Raw genomic sequence first — 27,810 nt, 5'->3', positions numbered from 1 at the left:
TATTAATCTTGTTTCTGATGTTACTGAACAGGAGGTTAATTTAAATATTGTTTTTAACAGCACCAATGATTTTAAAGTATTTAACTATTCTACCTTTCCTGTTGGTATTGAATTGGCCGTTGTGTTGGCAAGGGGCTTAACTTTTCTACCTTTTAGGAATATTGACTTAGCTAAAACCATTATAGATCTAAAGTTGAGTACTGATGAAAGAATGTTACTGTCTGAATTGATAAACAGTAATTCAAGGATATCTCAACCAGATAAGGGTGGTGGCATTGCCATTTTTGATAATAATATGTATAGAGAAAAAATGTCTTTATTTTTGGACACTGCTCATTATAAACTTGTTTCTCTGAACTAACTGCATGGAGCATATAGAAAAATTAGGGAATTCCTAAATTACTTATTTATTGAAGCATGCATTTCCCTTGATATCTTTAACTTTCTTACTGTACCAGCACCCCAGATTCCTGTCATTTTCGGAATCCCCAAGATACATAAAGACATATATGACCCCCCCCCCTTGCGTCCGATAGTCAACGGGCGTAACTCCATTACCTATCCTATGGCTAAGTTTGCCGATAGCATACTTCAATGCTTTTTGATGAATGAACCCCAGGTATGCAAAGACTCTTGGTCCTTTTTAGTTAATGTGAATGAGATGGTATTTATGGAGGATTGTAATTTCGCAACTGTGGATGTAAAAGATTTATACACAGTGATCCCACATGACCTGGGCGTCGACTGGGTCAGTCAGTTACTGGTCAGTAAAGGCATTGATAACGATGAATTATACTTGGTCCAGGAATTCCAAGACCTAATTCTTATGAACAATTTCTTTATGTTCGAATATTCTTATTATGTGCAAACAAAGGGGGTAGCTATGGGATCACCGTGTGGTGCCAGCTTTTCTAATCTTGTGATGGTTTTCTGGGAGAAGGAATACTTGTTGAATAATAATCCTTTTTTCGAATACATTCACTTTTATACCCGGTACCTGGATGATATTTTTATCATCTTTAAAGGTAACGAGATGATTTTTAGACAACTGTTGGATTATATGAATAATACCACGGAACTCCTTCGATTTACCAGTGATTTTCAAGGGGAGAGTACTTCTTATTTAGATATATGTTTGACCAAGGACCATACTAGACATTGTTATGTAGTTGCTATTTTTAGGAAAGAAACCTACTCCAACTCTTTCTTGCACTTTTCCAGCTCCCATCTAGGACACCAGAAAAAAATCAGTTGTCAAAGTACAACTTGTCTGAGCAGCTAGAATGATTTCTGATTTTTGAGGAATTCTTAGCCGAATGCCATCTCTTGAGGGATATGTTCCTCAAGCGTGGTTACCCACAGGTTTTACTTGATAATATATTTGATGAAGTAACTTTTAAAAGATCTACTGGTTTTAACAAAGTAATTTTAAATGATTCCTGTATGGAACAGGTGATGATTACCAATGATATTGGTGATCAAGCTACCAATTCACATATGGATACCAACACTGACTTTTCTTCATCCTTTGTTACCCCTTTTAGTAATGAAGCCTGCCTTTTGAAATGTCTTTTTATTTAAGAACTGGGATTTAATCAAGGTGGATGTGAATGTGAGGGATAGCCTTCCCACAAAACCAGTAGTCATTTTTAAAAGGGGACAAAATTTGAAGTCTTTATTGGAAAGTAAAAAGGTAACTAACTCAAGTCTAAAGGGCATGTTTCATTGTAAGGCTTGCCCCTGTTGCAGGTTTATCAACACTGGTTGTTCCTTTACGGTTAGGAATCACAATTTTTCATCTACTGAAGGTTCATTTGTAATTCCAAAAGTATAGTTTATTTAGCCAAGTGTAAAGTATGTCCTGTATTCTATATTGGTAAGATGGATAGAAGACTTAGAGACAGGCTGTATGAACACATTTATGCCATCAAAAATAAAAAAGTGGAGAATGCACTTGCAAACCACATAACTAACCACCCAGATCAATCATTCGATTTCAGGGTTATAGAGCAGGTTAATGGATCCATTAGGGGTGGCCCTATCCCACTATGGTTGAAAAGGTGTGAGCTTTTATGGCAACTTCGATGTGATGCCTTTAGATATCTAGGCATCAGTGATGTGTGCTCTGTTGCCTGCATTTTAAAACTAAGGAGTTTAATGAGATGAGTCATTTTATTATTTGCGTGTATATTTATTTATGTATAAACTTTTTATGTCTTTCCATTGGCCTATCATAGGGCTTACACATTTTTAAATATAGTCATATAAATGTGTCTAACACTATATTTATTATTTTGATAGACCATGTTTTTAACCATTACTTTTTTGAGGACATGCATGCATTTATAATAGATTTTAGGCTTGGTTTTAGTGACATTCTTGCTAATACTTCACCACTCGTATTAGTTTTTAAATGGATTTTTAAATAGAACTTTTTTTGTATTTACTCATGGGTTAATGTATTTGATTGTATTTAATTGTTTAATTGCTCATGTAAGTCCTGGTAGATGTATTTATTTTTTGGGAGAGGGTATTTAACTGAATATGTCAATGTGTTTTTTTTTGTCTGAAGAAGTGCAGGCACTGACCTGCATGAAAGCGCTAACCTTACTTCATTAAACTACAGTATCATTACCTTTGACATGCTACTGTCATCCAATATGCAGACGATTCCACATTAATATGTGCTGCTTCTTCTCTTCAAGAACTCCAGTCACTAACACAAGCCTCCTTTCTCTCTGTCAAATCTTGGCTCTCTAACTCCTAGCTTATTCTTAACCCTAATAAAACTAAGCTACTCCTCTTCCATCCAACTAGGTATACTACACCATCCAATCCATTCAACATCACATCCAAAATAACACGTTTATCTCACCTGTGACCCACACTAAACTACATGGAGTTGAAATCAACTGTAATATGTGATTTGACATTCACATCTACCATACTATAAAGAAGGTCCACAAAAAATTGAGTGTCCTATATAGAAACAAGCAATTTCTTACAAGAACAACCAAAGAAACAATAGCATGCACATACCTCCTCTCAACACTTGCCGATGCTTCTCCAGTTCTTACTAATCTAATAAAAACAGACATTGCAAAACTTGAGGCATGTTACCATAAAATTGCCAGGTTCCCCACTGACTCTCCTTATAGGTCTCACCACTGTATAGCCTTTAAGCAACTTAAATGGTTGGAATTACCAAAGCTCATCCTTTATAACCAACTTGTTCTAGCCCATAAAGTTCTGCATCATCTGGAGAAAAGCCCTGCTCTAAAAAACCTACTACATCCTTAAATCAGTAACAGTGTTACCCTCCAATAATAAACTCCTCCTGGATGTAACTAAAGCAAATAATACAGCAGTTGAATCCCTGTACTCAAATTTCATATTAAGAAGATGGAATTCCTTTCCATCTAACTTAACAGCTACAACCTCAATAACGCAATTCAAAAAATCCTTAAAAGCTCACCTGGCCAATATGGGTCTATATTATAAGCTCGAGCAGTTAAAATGTCGAGTGCTAATAGATTGACACATATACATTGATCTACCTCTTTACTGTAATGTTTAAACATCGAAACAAATAATCGCGAACTGTCATAGTTGGCCAACACTGCCTCTCTGGCTCCATATTGAATACATACTATTAAACACGATATTTAAGGAGGTGGTGTTGGCCAACTATGACATTTTGCTATTATGTGTTTTGATGTTTAAACATTTCGGTAAAGAGGTAAATCGACGTATATGTGTCGATTTATTAGTATGTGACATTTTAACTGTTCAAGCTTATAATATAGACCTGCCGATACATGACTCTGCTCATTTGCCACTCAGGGGTGCCAACTGTCCAGAATTTTTCTGGAAAGTCCAAAATAATGGGACACTGTCACTGACATTGAAGAACACAAGAGTATGTTTGATTGCACACAGTAATATTGTATGACAATACCCTTAAGGGGAGGTTAAATGCACACTTCTATTCTGCATCTATTTTACTTTCATGTACATGTCCAAAATTCTTGACATGAAAAGTTGCCAACCCTACTCCTGGCTAGGACCAAACCTCAACACAATGCTATTCTAATTTTGGGTGATTGCTTTAGTATGTATGTGAATTTGCCCTGTGGCACAGTTGACAACTCAGTGAAGATGTTTGAAGAAAAAAAATTCTAATATCCTTCCTCTATTATATTCTACACTTACTAACCAGTAACTGACTATTCTCTCCTTCCTCTATCAGCCTTTCCAGAATGCAGGCCACAGTACCTCCACAGTGGAATCAAACTGTTCCTTGTGAGTCTTCCTGTCTGTCATTCCAACTTACCTAATTTAAGAAATGTCCTATATCTCTCAGACATATGATATGTGCAATAGACTATCCTAGTTACCAAACTTGTAAGTCTGTATACAGTTGCTTCCATGAATGAAATCTGTATCTTATAGTATCCCTCCCTGTATTATGACACCTTCCCAAAATTGTAGAATTGTATATATTAACTTAGTTATATGAAATATGTGTATCATGGCACTTCCAAAATTGTATAAATTTGTATATCATGATAATTCCAAAATTGTACAATTTTATATACTAACTACTGTGAATGTTATTTATGTATCCGTCAGCTATTGTAATACTACTGTTTACAAACATGGAGCTTTTCTCCCTGGGCTTCCACTGAAAAAGGACTTTGTCCAGTCAGACTTTTCCAGTTACCAAATGTAAAATAAATAAAATCAATAAATGTAAGCATTATTTTCCTAAAGCATCTCTGAAAACATTTGCATAATATTGGTGTTAAACTTATTGGACACTAATTTTTTACTGCTATCTTATCTCCAAATTCAAAAACAAATAATTCCTTCCTTGCTTTTGATACATATCTATTTTAGATAATAGAATTAAATGCCCTAGTTTATATACTCACTAAATAATCTCTTATACTAACGGACAAAACTTCCAGGAATGCAATCTGTTCCACTTGATGCATCAGATTTAATTTTATGTAAAGATCTTAATAACATCTCTTCTGAAAAATATGAACAGTTTGTCATACAATCAATTCTTCCACAAATTGAAATAACAATCACTCATATCAAAACCAAAAACAGTAAAATATTCATTAAATGTATTAACTACAAATTTATGATGTTTGTGTGATCATTTGCCAACAAATTTTCATATAGATATATATATATATATATATATATATATATATATATATATATATATATATCCAAAAAATCCCAGAGTGAAGGTAGAATGCACAGTTCAGACTGATGATCAGTATATATAGTAATCCAAGCGAAACAAAGCAAATAAAACCACAAGTTCTTTAATAAGGTACACACACCACTTCTTCAGACAAAAAAGTAAGGACAAACAAGGTTTATATAATGCATCAATTAGCAGCACTTAATTACCTGAACTCTGAACAACTGAATCAAAGTATGGAAGCCCTTAAGATTCAAAAATACTAAGTTCCAGGCTCTTTTACTGCAAACTTTAAAACATATACATATTACACAATCATAATTAAAAACATAAATGGAAATAAAAATATATAAAAATATATATGAGAAGCTTGATGTATGAAAAACTAGCCTCTAAATTGATCTTTTGCCATTCAAGTAGTAAAGAAGGGTACGTATTTCCATAGGTAGGCATTGTCATGATTCTTAAACCCCTAGGAACAACTTTTTTATTGATACAGGCTTCCATATGAAAGCAAGCGGTAAAAGTCATTTTCAGTTTCTTTTTTAAGAAGTTTAACTGCTTGTATACTAACCGTTGGTGATGCATTATCAGTCACAGCATGAGAGATGTCTAAATTCATAAGCGGATTAACGCTACTCAGTAGATGTTTATTTTATTTTAGAGAGTTATATTTACATCACTTTTTGTATACAGTAACATTTGTCTGGTTTAGCCCTGTCCTGTCCACTATGGTCATAGTATTTTTGGCTTTGCAACCCATACTAGGAACTAGTTTTATTTACAGGACTTATTGTCATTAGAATTCACACAAGCTTCTCTTTCTGATGTTATTCAAGCTGGAGACTTGTTTGTATATTAGAGTATTGTATTTATTTATTAGATATTACAAATCACACGTTTTTAGCTAGGTTCAAATATATATTTTTATATATTTTTATTTCCATTTATGTTTTTAATTATGATTGTGTAATATGTATATGTTTTAAAGTTTGCAGTAAAAGAGCCTGGAACTTAGTATTTTTGAATCTTAAGGGCTTCCATACTTTGATTCAGTTGTTCAGAGTTCAGGTAATTAAGTGCTGCTAATTGATGCATTATATAAACCTTGTTTGTCCTTACTTTTTTGTCTGAAGAAGTGGTGTGTGTACAAAAGCGCTCACCTTATTAAAGAACTTGTGGTTTTATTTGCTTTGTTTCGCTTGGATTACTATATATACTGATCATCAGTCTGAACTGTGCATTCTACCTTCACTCTGGGATTTTTTGGATTTATTCATTAACACCACCTGGGATTTGCTTCTACGCATGGTTTTTTGTTATATATATATATATATATATATATATATATATATATATATATATATATATATATATATATATATATATATATATTTAATTTCTTATACTTGGTGATAGTTCCTTTCTTCTCAGCATTAACTTATTTTTATTAAACTTATTTGTTAATGTACAGCAAACAGAAGAAGACATCTTTTTCATATTATATAATCTTTTCTATCCATAATTTCACCATGCTGGTAATTTATTTCTGGAAATTACTGTTCTATAGCATTTTTTCTGAACTACACTATTACACAACAGAAATTATATGTTATCATAACCCCTTCTAACTGGCTTGGCCATCTGTATGCAATCCAAATATAACATGTTTATCCTACTGGTGGAAGAAGCTTGAACTGTCAAACTTTGAATTCATGAACTTCAAGTCACTGATTATCAGAGTTCCTTCATAGAAAATCACTGTTGGTGAGTTGTGCCAGAAATGATTCTCTTTTGGAGAAATGTTTCCCTTTTTTGTGTAAGTGCAACCTTGTAGTTGGAATATATAAACTTGGGGGGGGGGTGCAGGTATGTTTTGCTGCAAGATGTTTTCAGCGACTGCAGCTTAAGGATTCTGATTCTTTGTACATTCATTTTATTGTTTAACTGGTAATACTCAATTAGACCATAATTATAATGTTTGGTCCATACTCTTGGTTTGCTTTAAGTGACTATTTCAAATGAGAAGGACAGATGATCAGATAATCCTATTGCAAGAGAATCCAAATATGTTCTATTAAAAGTGGATTATCTTTATCTAACAAGTCTAGGATATTACTACCACTAGTTTGTTCCAAAATCAATTGTGTAACATTATGAAACTCAAAAATCTCAACAAATTATCTTTCATATTATTTCCTCCTTCATTTACTTGCAAATCAGTGGTTGGATAATTAAAGTCACCTAATAGCACCTGATTTCTATAATCTAAATTCATATTTGATATAGACAAATAATTATAGAGAGCATGTAAATCCATTGTAGGTTGAGTATAACAGCAAATCAAAGTTATAGGATCATGCAGCAATATTCTATAATCTTGGACTATTGCACACACTCCAACTTATCAATAGTTTTTACGAGTTTAAAGAAATTTAATTTTTAACCTGTAAAGTTATGCCCCCACTTCTCTTGTTTATTCATAGGCATTCAGATTTGTTATATCCTGATATTTGTAAATAAAATGAATTTCATGTCTCAATAAACTCATAGCCCTCAGAAAGCACAATAAATTTTAACTCACTTCCTTTGTTCCTGAAAATTTGGGTATTACAATAGAAACATTTTAAAGCTCTACTAAATTTCTTGTTTCTTTTGCACTTTTATGAGGCCCTCAAAAATCAGCAGAATTCCTAAGCAATTCTGACAGAAACATAGATCCATAATAATTAAGATGAACTCCATTGTTTGAAAATATTTTTAAATCATAGGGATAGTCTTCCAAAAGTTTTATTAATTTAATATTGTAGACAAAACAAAGTTATCTTAGCCAGTTATTAAATAATTTTTCATTTGTCCACTGGTAATTTGACAAACACAAGCTAAGAAGGACTTCACACAATGCAAATTTTAGATTTAAAGTTTTAAAATACTCAATTACATTAAGAACTGTATTTTTCATCTTAATTAATGGTATATTTCTTAAATAATTAGTACAGCCTTGCAAAATAAATTTAGTGTAGATGGGTTTAATTATAGTTAACCTTGATCTTCTTCTTCTTTTGGCTTTTCCCGGTTAGGGGTCACCACAGCGGATCACCTGTCCGCTCATGTTTGGCAGTGGAGTTTTACAGTGTCGAGTTGTGAGCCCAGCAACCAACTAGTTAACCTCGATAACAACTCTAAATAAGAAATTAACTTTAACCCTGGTAAACAAGAAACTATAATATAGTCTTTATTCAGTGATATTACTTGACTAGCAATGCATTTTACACAGAATTATCTAATTACCAGTAGTTCAGAATAACATCCTTTTCCACTATGTTACAGAAATAAAACCAGATGCTTCACTGTGTTTATTAATATCTTTATTTTCACTAACTAACTCTCCCAAATCTCTTATTTAAATTCTTATCCAAGAGATCTCTTGCCAACCTTTATTGTCCCCACTAATACAATTAATAATATTGTCAGAGCAGGGGTTATATGAAATGCTACCAGTAAAAGGAGAAGACAAAGAAGAAAAAGAAAGATTTTCCTGCAAACATTCTGTATTCAAAACAACATCCTGTTTACTAAAATGAATCAAACATTGATGTTTACTAACATTAGCTGAACTATGTTCAGCTTCATTCTCATTTAATACCTTTTTAGAATTAGGAAATATAGAACACCTTATGATGTAAGCCTCTTATGCTTCCAGGTATACCCTTTAACAAACAAAATCTTCTAATAAATTATCTTCTCTTTGATCTAAGTTTCCATTCATATTCCTGATTATCAGTAACATCAATGTCATTTTTTGTAACAAAAGACTCAGAAAAAATTTCACCAATAACTGAAATTGTAATATTATAATTGTCCACCACACAGCTATTTTTAAAGTTTGAAACAATAGAGCAATCAGATGTCTTAGTACAAGAAATCTATACACCCTTTTTTGTAGCATGTTCTAAGTCACCCACATCTATCTCTGAAAAGAGAACATAAGCACTGAGTTATCCACAAAAACTTTAGAATCAACCAAATCTTCTTTCTTAGTTTGTTTGCATTGTTCCTATTAACAGAAAAATGGTTTCTTTGAAATAACTCTTGATAAACTAAATATCTTCTACTAAATTTGTCAGTGTGGAAGATTTACTAACATTCTTATTTTTATTCACTTAATTTCGATTCTCATCTTTCTCCTTAAACTAAACTAGAAGTTTGACTGACTTAAACTTTTCCAGCTTTCTTTCAATCATCATCCTTACTTTTTTATGACTAAATATTCTGACTGCCAATTTTTAACAGTTTCAAAACAGATCTTAATCCTACTCCATTACTGCATGTGCATTCAGTTTGAGAATCAATTTACTATTTAAAATTAAACTTAAATCCTCCAAACATTTACAATTAATACACTTTTATTCTAAATCAGAATTTATTAGCGATGCCCCAAAAGTTATACAATTATCCAAAGAGTCTACAATAATAAGTTGCAAAGTCTTAATTAAATGATTTTACTTTAATCTAGCTACCAAATGGATAAGTTGTTATTAAGCTTTTAACTGTTGAAATGCAACAATACTTAAACACCACCAAACAGCAGAATGTACCCCCGGATTTACTAAACTTCCATGCAGGACAAGCTTAGTCCTGCACGGAAGTGCCCGTTGAGGAGCAGGATGGCAGCGCGCCATGCATATTAATAAGGCATGCTGCCCAAGCCCCTAGGCTTACATGGAGCTTGTAAGAGTGCAGGGGGCGTGACTGAGAGCAGAATTCTCAGAATAAACATGCCCCTGCAATGTAGAACAGCAGAAAGGGGTAGGGAATGAGTGAGACCCCTCATAGGTGTCCGCATATCCTCACCAACAGTCCCCCTTGTGTACAACAGCAACAGTACATATAAATAAAATGAAGAAACCCTTTTATTTTTTTTTTAAATATGATTAAAGCTAACCACAGGTGTGTGGGTGTGCCCATCGCTTAGCTACAGTTAAAGCAGCTTAAAGGCTGAAGAGAATAACAAGGAAGATATATTCAAATGAAGCAGCAAGCAGCATAGCAATAGTGTAGTGAGCAGAGCATTTGCCTTATGAGCAGACATTCCCAGTTTACTTCCCACTGCAGCACATTCCATTTTCAATGGCAAAGCACATTATGACCAATATTTTTGTTGCAAATCCTACTAAATAACATATATTTATGAACTGGAGTACTGCAAGAAATGCACATGTGAAATGTCAGTGTCATAATGAATAAGGCACTAGTAAGCAGGTGTAAGCACAAATAAGCAGTAGTAAGCATTTTTAAACACTAGTAAATGGGTTTAAGTGTGTTTGCATGGGAGTAAGTGATGCCTACACTGGCTAAGCAATTCTGAACCTAACTCTCTGTAAGCAGATGTAATGCTAGGTTAGCAGTGTTTACCGTCGCACAAACCCACTTACAAGTGCTCAAAAGTGCCTTAATCACTCTGTATCCAGTGACCCTTGTTCTGCACATCAACAAAATAAACAGTCATGCAAGTCTCAAACCCAGAACCCTATACACTATAGTCCCAGTAGTTATCCACCAAGCCATAAGTGCAGAAAAATGAGGTAGTAGTAAACATGTCCTCACCATAGTATAACCAAACTGAACCTTTGAAAGGCATCAGTACACAGTCATATGTGCCATAACCCACTACATAACATAAATATGTGAACTAGAGTACTGCGGTAAGCCCAGAAGTGAGGTGTAATTGTAATAGAGTGTCAAAGTCCCCAATAAAACACAAGGACCCCACAGAGTGTACGTACACATCAATCAGGGCTACTAGGCATACATATAAGGTGTAATGAATAATTACATAATGCCAAAAAGGCATTATAATGAATGTGTAATGTAGGCAATGCTAAGCATTGCACATGCCAGCTTAGTAGGTGTGAGCAATGTATAGACCAGCTAAGTCTTTGTGGCCAGTGGTATACCTCTTTAAACAATGCCAGCCTTAGGTAACCAGGTTTGCTCATAACTTAGCCTTTTCAAAACTGGCCAATCACAGAGAAGTGTGGGAAATCGGCCCTACTTAAACCCAACAGGCAGGAATACAGCTCATAACTGGTTGTAGCTTCCGCTTGTAGGCACTATGGCAGTAGGGGGAGAAAGAGTGCACTTCCAAGCGCAGTGCTGGTGCATCCAGGAGTCCAAGGTCATGGCAGGACTCCTAGTCAAAGACTATGCACAGAGACTGCTGCAGGGCCAGTACCAGGGCTCCCAATTTAAGGCAGAGGCCTGGGACCATCTCACCCGTGACCTCACCAGTGCCACTGGCATACCCCGAACTGGTGAGCAGGTCAGGCACCACTATGCCGACCTGAAGCGGTGAAAGGGGGACCTCTTGGAGGAGTGGCTCCAAGAGGCTAGAGCATCAGGGGATGTTCCAGCCATGTGTATCACCACAGTATGTGTGTAATAAGTGCCAGCTCAGTCATATCATGGATAGGTATGGCTAAATATTCCTCTTATGTCTCCCGCAGCTGCAACAGAGTGGGCCATGAACCAGGAGGCCCACATCTGCAGACTGGTGGGGTTGCAATGCGAGGCAGGTCAGTAATACTCATGCTTTTACTGTCATAGGAAATAAAAATAATAGTAGTAGTAAATTAATTGTTAGTATAAAACCTGCATTGATCAAGGCAAGTACTGCATACACTAGAGAATATGGCAGGAAGAGTCTCATATTGTTTGTATGGCAATAAAAGTGTAATATCCTGACAAAACAGGTCTAACTGATGGACTGTATGTGTATATTCTGGTATCATATGGTAATGTAGATTTGCAATCATGTAATAGTACTGTAGTATTAAGCACTGTTACCCACACCATGCACCATAAATTGAATGTGTAGGAATGCCTGTATACGAGAGGTGTAGTCTCCAGAGGCAATTTAGTACAACTGAGAGACACATAGATACTAAACAGGGAAAATGTAGACAACAAAAACTGAATAGCACATGCAACTAAGATGTGAACTGTTGTTTTTTTTTTTTTAGCACACACAGCCATGGTTCGATTCCTGTAACTGGTAGTAGCCTGCATATAGAATCATACCCCATAACTGTACAGATATGTCCAGAATGTCTATTAAAATGGCCCGTATCTAATGCCTATCAACCTGTCCCCCTGGGAAATCAGTGGGTTGATCCCAGATGTATAGGCAGCAAACAGGAAATACAACTGATTGACACACATCTATGACAACAAATCTGGCACACTAACAACTCCCCAATACCTTATGTGACTAAGAAGCCATGTATGTCCCATTTACATTCCAACTTGCTAAGCTGTGCTCAGAGTGTGTACAGTAACAAAGTGAGATGTATGTGCATAATAGTAATGTGGAACCTGGTACTGAGTGTGGGAACACTGAGGTAGTGCTAACATTCCTCCCACAGGTCTGTCAGATACCAACACTGTGCCCAGAAATATAAGAATGATATGCAGTTGCTCTGAATAATAAGGTATTATACATCACTGTCACCCACACTGTCCTACAACATATAATTGTCCAGGAGTTCTGTATAAGAGTTTTGTTATACAAGGTCAGAATGCATAAGTACAGGGGATTAATAAGACAGAAACAACTTGGAGATATACAGCAATATCAATATAGCAGACACAACTGTGATGGGCACTGTTTAAGTTGTAGCAGACACAGCTATGATCTGCACCCTGGGAGTGGAATTAGACTGCATATAGATTCCTACCCCACAACTGCACACATGAGGCCAGAATGTCCAGTATATGTGCCCATATCTGCTGCCTGTCCCCCTGGTAAGTCTGTGGGATGATCCCAGATGTGTAGCCAGCAAATAGGGAATACAAGTGATTGTCAATCATCATGAGAACACACCTGTCACTGTAGCAACCTCCAAAACTGTTAGGAGAGTAATATTTCAAGTATGGCCTATCTACACTCCCATGTTGTCAAGCTGTGACCAGAGTGTGTACAGTAACAGAGTGAGATGTATGTGCATAATACTAATGTGTAATCTGGAACCTTGTGTGGCAACAGTCAGGTAGTGCTAACAAACATTGCTCCCACAGGTATGTTGGATACAAACACTGTGCTGAGAAATACAGACCAATATAACCTGTACTGGTACTGTCCACCCTGGCATTGTAGGGGATTGTGTGTGTTGCAGTTTCTCTGAATAATAAAGTATCACTGGTCACTGTCGCCCACACTGTGCTACATAATATAACTGTGTAGGAAAGCATATATATGTGTGTGTGTCAGGTCACTAAAGGTGGAAGAGGGCAATATTCTAGATATGTCCAGGCACACCAGCATGTGGTCAACACATGGCCAGAGTCTGTGCAGAAAGAGTTGGATAATATAATGCAAAACATCAACCCGGATTCCGAGCGTATGTGTACAAACAGTATTAACAAACATTCTCTCCACAGGTATACCAGGTAAGAGGTGTATACTGCAGGTAAAACCGGTTCATGTGTAATGATGTTGACAGCCATATCAGTGTCCAATATAGGTCTGTAGGGTAGTGTAGTAAGACTTGTAAGGTACAGATAACAGCACTGACTAGGAAAGTAATGTGGAGTACAGGAATATACTACTTGTTAATTGACATATTTCTCCACCCCACCTTATCTCCAACAATAATCAACATACCCACCCCAACTGGTATGTACTGACTCTGATAATGTCCAGTTGTTTGATAAATATTTTAATGGTTCCTGTGCATGTGCCATTTTGAATTATTCCAACATTGTTGGCATGGAGTCATCAATGTACCTGCATGCCATTCTTATTACCATGGTGGTCCAATATATGCATGTGTTTTGTTTACTATGCAACTGTTCCATATCTGGTGTCTGGGTTAATGGGAAATTCTATGCATGCTGTTATAACCCTGGAATGTGTTGACTATTACTAACCCATATATGATGTTGAAATCTAAACACTATAGCATGCTTGTGAAGACCGGTCAAAGCGGAGCCACTTGTCCCACCTCAGCTGGCCGAGGCACCGGGCACCAGCATGTCTGGGGCCCAACCCCGCACCTCCCTGTCCATTGGTTCTGCACCACCTTCAGGTGGAACTGCCTCAGGGGATGGGGCTGGCCCCTCCTGGGAGTAGGCGCAGACAGGCACCTGTCACCCATCGCCAGGTCAGGGTCATGGTGCGCAAAGTGATAGACGAGCAGGTCGGTGATCTTCTATGCCAGCTTGAGGGCCACATGTCATGATTAGAGAGTTAGTCTGGCTCTGCAGCTCAGCCCCCAGCACAGCCACCTTCGGGGATGTGAAGGTGCAGTGGTGACTGCCCATGGGTGGAGACCTCAGTCCCACTGTTACCACTAGGGGGCTTGTGGGCTTCTGATATCCCAACACCCCTCCCCATTAAGGTGTTTACCCCCCACATGTGTCATACACCACCCCTGTATGCATCTTGTGTGTCTTGTCTGTTAACCTACCCAACCTACCTCCCAAAATATACCTACTACCCTGCCCAACATCCCACTCTCACCTGGAAAAAAAAGGGCAATCTGTTCCCACAAAAAAAAATCTTGCCCCATACATAGCTGTCCAGTTCACACACGTGTCCACTGGACACATGTAATCCAGTCTAATTGGCATCACAACTTATTATTGTTGTCCTCACCCCTCTCCCAGGGGTTTGAGCATCCAAATCTACCAACAAATCCAGTGTATATGCACAGCTTTTGCTGTAGAAGAAATGGGCAGCTATGGACCTTCCCTACAATCTTCCTGCACATCCCTAGCTATTTCCCTACTGTCTTTCCCTCTTTGTGCCCCCTTTTCACCACTTTCCTATCAACCCTTTTTCTTTCCTTTTAAAGAAATTAGTGCGGGGTAAGTGGGAGTAAGCACTTTTAAGCAGCAGTAAGCGGGTCTAAGCCTGTTTGCGCAGGGGTAAATAATGCCTACACAGGTTAAGCAATTTAGAAGCTAACTGAGTATAAGAAACTGTGATGTCCAGGCTGGTATGGTAACATATCATGCAGTACAGTCTGGCTTCCATAGGAAAGGTGAAATGTGGAAGCTATCAACATCCCCAGGATACATATACACATATATGCAGATACAGATACACACACACACACACAGACACAGATATATCTATATATATATATATATATATATATATTTATATATATATATATATATATATATATATATATATATATATTTATATTTACATATGAGTACACATACACATGCAGAGATGTGTACAGTAAGATACATATGTAGAAGGTGCACACAATATGGAACAGCTACCATGCCTACAGTTCACACCTGAACAACTGGACGCTGTATGGGCCACCCACACAAATGACAATCGTTGCCTGCAACATATACCCACAGAGAGGTCATAGGAAAAAACACCATACACAGGTTTGCAGAAATGGAAAACCTTTATCTGTGTACTATTACAGTTCTATATGCTGTTCAGACACTGACATCCATATAAACAGAGTAATGCAACTGTGAAACAGTTATACTAATACAGTAATCTGGAAAGGTTCACAGCTGTTGCTGTCCAGGCCAAGGCCTTCAAATTGTATAGTAGTAAAGACAGACTGGGCCACATGATACCAAACAATTAACAGTTATGTAATGCAGGTGTATAGTTCAGCAACCTCTATCTACACTCTGTACAAAATCACTAGGTGGTAAAGACTTCAGATGACCAAATGGGATGCAACTGTTACATAACAAGGCATAACTGACACCATCACAAGCACATTGACAAACAGAACAGTCTGTATGGCAGGAGGCAGTAGGCCTGCATTAACCCAATTTATGTGAGTAATGTAAATATAGGTGAAGTATACAGTACTGTACATCCAGATACCTTAAGGTAGCTCACCCCTCATACCCCCACATTTTGTAACAGCCTAGGTCATTTATGGTGCATCCCTGCCTTCAACTCAATAATACATGGCCATATACCACTGTTACATACACTGGCCAATAGAGTGCATAAGAGCACATATGTATTGTGTAGGTGAAGTCCACACATATATGGCCCTAGTCCCACCGTATGTGTGGAGGATGCAACAGCAGTGGACTGATGGCAGCAGTGGGAGTGTGATATACTCACAGCCCACTAAAGAACAACCATTGACAGCATGTCATATGTGCCAAGCTTGGTATGTATGTAGAGGAGAGAGGCTGGAACATAAGCCCATATGTGGAACACTGTTGCCATACACTAAGCAAGTCACAGGTGTTACAGGATAGTCTGCAGCATACCCTTAGGCAGGGAATTGAGGTTAGAAACATAAATGGATGTAGCCATGTACTGATAGAGCTCAACACACTCACTGCCAGTGAAATATCTGACACAGGACCTGTGTAGTGGACAGACAAAACATGATAGGCACACCTCTGGCCACCAAGAGTATGGGCCCACAGTTGAGAGTTATGCAGACAGACTACATTCCAAGATAAACTAGTATGTACACACACACCCTGCAACACCAGTACTATACAAAGCATAACACAACTTTACTCACACTCTTGTAGTTCTGGAACCCCCTACAAATACGTAACTGGCCTGAGTGTGCTGTCTCCCCTGTAAGATGTATCACTACCTGCTGTCTGTAATAGTGATGCCCACACACAGAAAGGATGTCCGTCACACAGGAAAGGTAAAGGGACCACACCCACATGATGTAGGGATTTATAGTAGGTGGTTGCTATGACAGTGGTAATTGGAAGTACTACACAGTAAGCTGCATACAGTTAACAAGCGTTGGACACTGATTGGTGCAGAGACCATCACCTGATCAAGTGCATCACCTACTAAAGCCAAGCTGCAATCTACTCAAAGCAGCTCAATCCATTCACTGGAGAGAGAGGGAGAGAGAGAGAGAGAGAAGCAAAAGCAAAAGTGAAACTGGAAAAGAAAAAAAAAACTACAGCTCAGCAAACTAACAGCTGAAAATGCAGGCATTTAGGCAGCTGCCATTCATAAATACATCATTCCAACAACAGGTATATGAAGTATATCTACATGTATTAGACTGTAGTACCTGGTCCATCATAATGGGATAGATGATGTGGAATGAATTACATGTGCCATCAGGTGTTGTGGTGATGTTCAACTGAACAACTGCTATGAACAATAGTGTCTGTTCCTGTGGGTCGGGGGCCATAGCTGTTAACTGTGCAGGTCGGCACTGACAGACAAGATGTAAGCCATCATAGTGTGTTTTGTGTAATGGGAAGTATGTATATGACATGGCCAATAGCTGGTGGTGGAAGTAATGTCATTATGATGGACATGTGGGGCCACGGCCCACCACTGGCAGGGTACTCAGTTGAATCTGTAATGTAGCATGCCGGAATGCCATAGGTGTATAATAGGGTTAGCTGTAAACAGGTCCCACATATATCTCACTAATGACAGGCCATGTCTATATGTGGCACCTGTCTGTGTTGTAGCAAGGCAGAACAGTGCAGCTGTGCAGGAAGGTGTTGTGAGATTGTGGAGCTGATGTCTGAATGTACCTCACATATAGGTATGCATATGTGCACATATGTCACATATATAATATATCAGGATAAATGTATATCAGCATGTATGTCTAGAAATATACATATACCCGTGTGTAGACATATATATGTACACATATATATGACATCACATGTATCTACGCATATATAGATATATACCTATATGCACATGTCTACATATGCACAAACACACACAAAACATATATGTATGTAAAGACATGTCCCCTATATCATTACCACAGTGATGTGTGCTATGTGGGAGGCAGCAGCACACATAGCAATACACACAGATATCTACAGCTGGCAGTGTGTGCACCATGGGTGGGTATGTCAGATGTTAGTCCCTTCTGGGCACCACATTGCCCCGTCTGTAAAGTATGCAATGGGAATATGGAGAAGTATGGGAGGTACACATGTGGAGGTGGTCAGGATTGGTAGATATAGAGGACAGTCTACAGGGGTGGTATGTGACACATGTGGTGGGTAAACACCGGGGATGGTGTGTGTGGTCTGTGATGTGGATGCCCCATGGTCCCCAATATGGGCACAATGGGAACAAGCCTCCCACCAACTGCCACTCACAACAGCAGTCCATGTCCTGAAGGTGCCTGGTCTGGAGGCTGAGCAGGAGGAGCATGTTGGCCATGTGAATGTGTACTGGGTGCCTCAGACTGATGTAGCATATCCCACATGTGTCTGTGGAGCCTGGTATGGAACAGACCCTAGACCTGAGCTCAGGGGACAGGAACATGTTAGTGTGTGCCCTGGGGGGTAACATCCCCTGGGTAGTTCCACCTGATGGTATTGCTGTAACAGTACAGGAGGAGGCCCCAGGTTGGCACACACATGTGATGTGGCCAGGTATCAATGTCAGATGGGTGTGGAGAGGTGGATCAGCTGGCCAATAGAACATATACATGTTATTGTGTCACTGTTATAGAACATTTGTTGATAGTACTAGTCTACAAAATCCCAGTACATGTCCAACAGCATGCATAGATATCCCCAATAACACAGACTGTCATATGTGCAGCAATCTCAGAGCAGCCATACCACTGGCATATATGTAATCATAGTGGTCCTGACAATAGCATGCAAGTGAATAGTCTGTAACAGGCCAGCAATGATAGCATCCGCACAGGGAACATAGCTACAATCACATAGCAGAAGGTGTGGTACAATATAAAATCTGTCCAAACGGTAGTTAAGCTGTAGCCATACCTAATGAGTTGTGTGTACAGTCTGTTGAAGCTGATATGGTGGGGGGGGTAACAGAGATGTGTATTACAGACTGTGGTAAGCTTGCCATATGAGTTGCTCAGGCCTGTTTTCATCTTTATGTCTTTCAGGCAAAATGTCACACAACAGGTTACCTGTGTATTCATCAGATGAAAATGTGGTCATCATCAACCACCTGGTACAGCACTACCAGGTGCTTTTTGGTAGAACAGCCCATGACCAGCAGGAGCTAACTGCCCTGTGGAACAATTTAGTCCACAGGGTCAATGATGGTCTGCATAACTGCAGTTATGAGCAGGTCTGGCATCATTGCAGCGACATGCTTTGCAACGCCCGTCACATGTTGCTGCAGACCCGGGGGATCATCTCACCACAGGGGGGGCCATGCCATCCATGCCCCCCTGACACATATGGAGGAGCTCCTGGCCAGCCTTGTGGCACCTGCTCGTCCAAAACACCATAAACAAATGGACCCCTTTGTGGAGGTGGGTGTCACCCACACACCAGCCGAGGAGCATGCAGGTAAGGACACAGGGTACATCAGTAGATTACTGTTGTGTAAATATCCACAGTGGCAGAGGTAGATCATGCATATCTGACATGTCATAGATATATTGTGTTGCTGAATTGTAGCGATAAACAGATGTCCAGATGTGGTAATATTGTGGGAATTTACCATTGATATATGGTAGTACTTCACCCAACCTGTAGCAGTGCCACAGGTGTGACCACTGACATTGCATGTCTCACCCTCTTATGTAGGTCCCTCCGGGGTAACAACAAGGCAGCAGCCTGTAGCTGGTGAGTATGTCTTATGTAGATGCATGTCAACACACCGGGCATGTAATGGTGATGGTATATTCCATGCACACATCTAACACACCTACCCTGAATGCATGCTGTATGTGTTGCTGTGAAATGCATGGTCTCACAGGGGCAACCATGATGGGGTATTGAAAGGGTATGTCACACATCTCCATGACAACTAACATCCTGACATTGCGGATTGTGTCCACAGGGAGTAACATACTGTTTGTAGACATGGCCTACAGTAGTGACATGTTCTGAACAACACCCATATACAGTGCAACACCAGTGTATATACCTGTAGGACAATGCTAACTGCTGCAGAGATACACTATGGCATAAGGCATTACAGTAGTCCACATTATCAGATGGGTCTAGACTGCAACATGTGGTGTTCAGTGTATGGGTCACTGCAAGGTGACACAAATGTGTAGGGCTTACCTGTCATGCATCTGCATAAAATCTTAGGGGGGGGGTGTCTCAGCATGACACACCAGTGCACTGCAGCAGGGATCCTAAGGATGGTAGGAAAGTCTTTATCTGCATATAGTCAGGTTCAGGACCTGTGGCAGCCATAACCCTGCCTACACTGCAATAGTGATGGCATTGTGTGAACACTATGGGATGTGTACATGAGTAGACCTTGCAATCATGCAGAATAGGGGGACATGTGTAGAGTAGACAACATACACTGGCAATTGCAGAAGGCCCACATTGGTATACCCCTGTCAGGAGCAGTAACTGCTGTAGTGCATACAAGAGGTGTGATAGACCGTCATGATAAGGGTGTGCACACATATGCCCACATGGTGTGTATGCATTGTGGTCAGCAGTCGCACACCTAACACAATCTGTAGACACTGCATGTGAAAGCACAGTGCATATGTTACATACTGGGCTTGTGTACTGCTAAGATATGCGGTGCTGTGGTCCCATGACAGATCAAGAATGAGTGTGTAAAATCAATAAAGGTGTGTACACCCCTATAGCCATGGTATGATCTGATGGTTTTCAGTGTAAGCATTTCTGCAGTGGTCATACATGGTCTGTTGATGTTGACAGCTGTAAATCAGGCATCAGGCATTCACCAACGACAAAAGTCCACATATCATCCCAGGTATGTGTTGCTGAAACACATAGGGGTTGTGAAAAGTAAAGCTGACATAACTGACAGAGTACTACACATTCCACAATGGGTTGTACACCTGTGAGTTGTGGTGCACAGTACATGGCAGGGTGCAGAACAGGTGCACAGCAATATTGTGTACATGGGCACAGTAATATCCAGGGGAAGGGGCATCACCTAGTCACAGCACATGCATCACACACATGTATACTGTTGCTAGCATGGATTGACTTTAGCTGAACTGCATGCTGTTCTGTACCATATGTTTTGCATGCTGGCAGATGGGTAATAGGAGGACTGTGTGTGCAATCATTGTGCAACCTCACTTGTGTGTGTGTGTGTGTGTGTGTGTGTGTGTGTGTGTGTGTGTGTGTGTGTGTGTGTGTGTGTGTGTGTGTGTGTGTGTGTGTGTGTGTGTGTGTGTGTGTGTGTGTGTGTGTGCATCCTGATGGTTAGTTAGTTTGCCTGCAGGGTCACTTTGGTGAAGTGGTGGAAGGTTGATGAATGTATGATGCATGTGTGTGTGTGTGTGTGTGTGTGTGTGTGTGTGTGTGTGTGTGTGTGTGTGTGTGTGTGTGTGTGTGTGTGTGTGTGTGTGTCCATGTATACACATGTGCGATTGTGGGGTGTTCATATGGCTGTACCCCTCTTTGGGACCGTGCAGTACATGGACATGGACTGCCATATTACACACCAGGAATACCTGTCATGTGTATAATCACAGGACAGCGAATAGTATAATATGGTCTGTAGCATGGAACAGGCATCCAGTGGGAAGGTAGACTCCAGGTACACACTTAATATCGCAGTCAGCAGATAGGTCACCTATAACCCACTTATGCAGCTCTACAGATGCATTGGCAAAGTAATAGTCAACACCAGGGAGTGTATCCAAATATTACAGCTGACACATGATGGGCTGACGGAGCAGCATATCTGGCATGTACTGAGCATTACATACCCATGACACACCAGTGGGCACTATTATGGATACAGCATAGTAGCCCACACAAATAGGGGTCATGCACATCATTCCAGCCATACAGAGGGTGCATACCGAATGACAGCAGTGAGGCCATGTAAATCCACTACACATAGATCAGGCGGGTAAAGTAGCAACAGGCCTTGTGTTGTGGCCGCTTGTGTGGGCATTTAGAGGACTGTGATGTTAATGAGTGGTATCAATGTGTATATTTTAACAAGTGTGATGTAGGATGGGATAACACATGGACATATACATGGGACTGTCTGTAAAGCCATGGACAGGTAGGTATTATGGAGATATGTGTGTGTGTGTGTGTGTGTGTGTGTGTGTGTGTGTGTGTGTGGGTGTGTGGGTGTGTGTGTGTGTGTGTGTGTGTGTGTGTGCATACTGTTAGGCAGTGCTGTACAGGTTTTAAAGTGCATTCATTGTTTTCTCCCACAGGTGGTGAGGTGGGTCAGGTTCCCTCCTGCATGCAAACTGATGTAGGTGTCCATACAGACACCGATGATGATGATGATAATAATGTTAAGGCACAGGTGTGGTTGTCATGGTCCGACACTGCACCAACATTTGACATCTCCCTTTTAGACACCCCACCCCTGCATGCAGTTACAGTGCCTATAAACACCCCATCACCAGTGGTCATAGCAGAGGGACAGCTGGCATTCAGCGGCAGTGCACAGGAAAGTGTGGTAATCCTGCCTACTGTGTCTGGTCACAGCAAGCATAGCCATGTCAAACCCAAAGCTATTGGACATGCTGCACTTAAAGAAATCCCAATCCCTCAGAGCTACACGATCCAGGGATCTAAACCTTGTCATCACAATAAACAAAACATGCTGGAGGGATAGGTTCCTGACCCAGAGACTCCCCAGACTCTGGAACAGACTGCCCATACCTGTCAAGCAGAACACCTCTTTGGCAATCTTCAAAAGGAACCTTGATGATTGGATGGGAGAAAGGAAATTCACCCCAGGGATCACATCAGTTGCCCTGCAAGACAGGGGTCCAGGGAAGTAAATAGTGTGGGAAGAAATAGCCAGGGAATTGTTATGGCTTGGCTATGAACCTATGAACCTATGGATGTCCGCCAGACTGCCACATAGCCAGATGTCCCAGGGTGCTCGTGGTAGGGCCCCTAGACATCATGCCCCTGGCAGAGGTGACATAGCTGCAACCAGTAGAAGCATGTTTCAGGCTGTAATGGTGGTGCAAGCAAATATTGAGTGTTACACCAGACAGGGCCTTAGGTTGCAGAGGGCTCCTCTTGCATCTGTAAGTGACAACCTCCGTGAACTGTCAGGTGCCATCCGTGCTTCTACTGAGCAAGTGGATAGATGGCATGATGAGATGATGGCCCTCATTGGACGTTGTGTGTCCGTGCTTCAACATGTGGTGGGGATGTGCCAATGCCCACGTGGACATAGGCCAGCAACACCAACAGCTGGCAGTCAATGTGGACATGCTAGGACACCAAGGGGCTCCCATATTGGCAGTAGCAGCCAGTGTGGGGGATGTGCTGTCCACACCACACTGCAGCAGGCCACATGCACGTGGTCCTGGCATGTCCCAGGAGGGACCTTGCAACAGCAGACAAATGTCATCAGCAGGTGAGAGTAGCACATCAACACCAGTACCTGGACATGCCCGCGGAACCCCTGGCAGGTACAGTCCATGTGTCCGTGGCTGGAGGCAGTGAACTACACACCCTGCCAGGTATGGTCTGCAGCTGTCCATAAACACCTTTACAGGACAGCCACATGGCAGAACTGTGTGCATGCATACCCACACACTATAGAAACACACCTAGGGCAACTTCATACCTAAACACACCACATCACCTCAACCAGCTCCCCAGAGTACAACCCTCATCCACACACATGGTGTCAAATGTATGGCCCACCCCCGGCCTCTGGCAAACCAACACCACACCCTGTGCATATGATGATGCCCGTGCCCCATCCTTGTCATCCATACCATTGATTCAGGGACAGGCTGATATGGTTCTGATGCACACGGTGACTGTACAACAGTGTACTACAGTCCTGCAGTGTAACATGTTGTAGGGAGTAGAGTGTGAGGCATATTTGGTAGGTAGTGTAGCCATCCAGCAATGATGCCTTATAGCTGTTAGTAACACTGGTTGGTTGTGGTCTCTAAAATGTTATCCATGTGTGTTGTAGGTGTACATGTGTCAGCACGAGGATGGTCTGCAGTCATATTGCACAACAGAGTATGTCACTGTGCTGACTCCATAGCAGTGACACATCTGGGGTACAGTCAAACACATTTCACAGTTTACTAAACTGGGTATTGCCTGTGCCCCATGGACAGGTGGCCCACTGAGGTGTGTATACCCTGCAGCCTGATGTAGACCCATCCACATACATGCACACTGTTACTTGCCAACACTGGGACTGGACCCCTACCTAGCAATGTCATGATACTGATGTGTGTGGCTTACATTGCACACACCGCACAGCATTTAGGGTGAGGTGTGTCCCACGTTACATGGTTTATGCAGAACATCCCCGGCATGTACAGTATGCTGATGAGGGATGTAATGGGTGTATTTGGATGATACGTAGTGTGGCATACCATCATATACACATTTACAGATACATAACTGCTAGACACACATCTGAGATACCAGGGCCTATCACTGCTAACTACTTTGACCGTGTCTCCAATGTGTTACAGGTAGGCTGCACACATCACATGCATAACTGGCTTGGATTGTGGTAACAGTTACCTGTATGATTGATGGTGGCAGTGGTAAGCATAACGTGGTACATGGCACATATACCTGGTGTACCTTGGTGTAATAGTATACACAGCACCCACATCCCCCACTGGATATTGTACCCCCTGAAACCCATGATGATAGTCTGCCATACCTACCATCACACATTGGCCACTACTGAGATACAACTCACAGTATATCCCATTATTGGTAATACATGGATATGCATCTCATGAACATGCCACATGCATAGTAGGGTGTTAATCAAATGTAGGTTGCCTGTACATATCCCAGCTGGATACCTGCCGTCTGCACATCTGTACAGGGACTGACAGTCATCAGCTTGGCAGATAGCTATGCAGTAGCATGAGTACATAGAAAGACAAGTAAGTGGTATATACTGTGACACAGTTCACACATTAGGGATACGGCAGGGAGTCATCAATGTCCAGTGTGCCTGTTGTCAGTACTACATTAAGCACTCAGTTCTTGCCTGGGTTAGCACTGTCAACAGTAGTTCTGCCATGATACACTACATGCCAGTGTGACAGAACATAACCTGGGCTACTACACCTGTATGTCATACATTCACATGGATAACAGTGCTGTACAGGCCTCATATATGTCTGTGTTCCATGCATGATACTCACACCCCTTGCTACTGTAATGACAGCACATAGATGCATGTATTGTACATGGCATTACATACACTTATTACAGGTTATCAGACTGGGTTGTGTGTCCTGGTTACCAGGGCTAAGCTATGCTTTGCAAGTATCAACATTGCTGCAATATGACAGCTAAGCTGATTTGCACACTTGTACGTGCTGCCTACACTATGTAAGTGCCCGTACATTTACCCATAGCTTAGCAATGCTTAGCTTCACACAAACCCATGCAAACATGCTTAAAGCTGCTCAAAACAACCTTAACCACTCTATATCCGACAGGCCTTGTTCTGCCTAGCAACAAAATGAACAGTCTTTGCAGGTCTTGAACCCAGGATACTTTACACTGAAGTCACAGCACTTAACCACTACACCATGACCACTGTGGAGACAGCTGTTGTTTTACCAATATAGCTGTCAATACACATACTGAGTAGTATTGAACAATTGCCTTTACTTCCTAAATTGTGTAGTCCTTGTTATTAATATGACTGTTGCATCACATATGTTGTTTTATCATAATGTACACATAGCAAATACATACAGTGAGATACATGTGGGAGGGTATACACAATCGTCACATGTGTACATCTCTTTGTATGTACATATGTATACATATATATACATATATGTATATATACATATGTGTATATATAGGTATACGTATATATATATATATACATATAGATATATGTATGCACATCCTATGTGTACAGATATGCCTAGTTATGTTGGTATATATATATATATATATATATATTCACATCTATAACTATATGTGAATACATATCTATTCTGATATCCCTACTACTGTCAATATATCTGCAGATATCCATATGTATATGTGCATATGTATCACTATCTGTATATGTGTAGACATATATTGCTCTGTACATGTATATATCTGGGTGTGTATATGTATATCTATGTACATATACATACCCATCTATATATATGTCAATATGTATATGTGTAATCATATATTTAGATATCTGGATAATTATATGTACATATATTTTCACCATATGTCCTGGACATGGAGTATAGCGCTACTCCAGCCCCTATAGGCCCAACTTCGTAGTGCAAGGGGATGTCAGGTATGTATAGCAGGTATATTATTAGACTATTGCTACTGTAATTGGGATTGCCTTCACAGACACGGTGTGTGTGGAATTCACATCTGCTTTCCACGTGTTTGCCATTGGCTACTGACAGACATCCTATGGACATCATAGTAAAGTACCGCTGCTAGCACATAATGCCCCTGTGGATTGCAGCAGAGATATTGACCAATATATGTGGACATTCTGACACACTCTGTGCAGTCCAGAGGTATACACAGAACCCCTTAGTGCAAAACATGTGTACCATGCCTGGCAATATGGATGTTAACAGCCATGTAGATGGGTATAACACATAATGACTGGTATACATATGCCACCAAAGGTTATGCATTCACATACCCCTGTTTGGCCTGACACAATAACCGCTGGTACAGGGGTGCCATGGCCACATACTATTTTATTTATTTTATTTTATTTTACATTTGTTGACCAGGCTAGTCTAACTGGATACATGTCCATTTTCAGTAGAGGCCTGGGGAGAAAAGCTCCAAGAGTAAACCAGTATACATTAAAAAAGTAAATGTAAAACATAAAATAGCACATGTTAATATCAGTAGTACAATAATGCATTAGGCTAACATAATAGGAATTAACATGAAAAGACAGTCTATGCACATCAAGCTAAAAAATGACTGAATAAAATATTGCTGTAGGCTTACACACCTACACACACATAATACATGAACGCACAACTCACACATATTCACATGCCCATACTTGTGTGAACTTGAGCATACAGGTGGATACAGGCAATGGAATAGAATGTAGCATCCAAAAGATATGTTTGCAGATTGTGGCAATATGCTAGATGTGGAAACAATTTCACTGACGTATATAGGTTGAATTAAGTTCCATGGAGTGGTAGGGAAGAGATGAAAGACCCTAAGTAATTATTTTGTTTGTATCAAAATTCACACACAAATAACATAGATGGCATATGTACAAGATCATTTAGTGAGAGGATGGTAAGTCATCTTACTAGGTGGATGGTTGGGAAGGAAGAAAAAAATCGTCAATATGCTACCCACTAGATATTGAGATACATCTGTACAGCATCCCACTGTCACACTGCTCTGTCTGACATACATGACTGTTAAGGGAGGCCCAGCAGCAGTATATCTGAAAAGTATCAGCACATGACACCTCACTGGCTAAGTACACTAAGCATGTAACAATGCACTGCGCAGGCTACAGGCAGACTGGCTCAACACTGGCCTACATCTCCTATGGGGGAATGCACATGTACCTGCATATATAGCAGGCACCACAGGCATGTCACAGCACAGGGTAAGATACACCTGTGTGAAAGTGCATAACCACAATGAATGTGAACACAGCCACAGCCACATATGGTGATCTA

This window comes from Protopterus annectens, chromosome 3.part0 (assembly GCF_019279795.1).
Source record: "Protopterus annectens isolate FY-2018-M chromosome 3.part0, PAN1.0, whole genome shotgun sequence".
NCBI classification, from domain to species: Eukaryota; Metazoa; Chordata; order Ceratodontiformes; family Protopteridae; genus Protopterus; species Protopterus annectens.
This window is presented reverse-complemented; position numbering follows the sequence as displayed.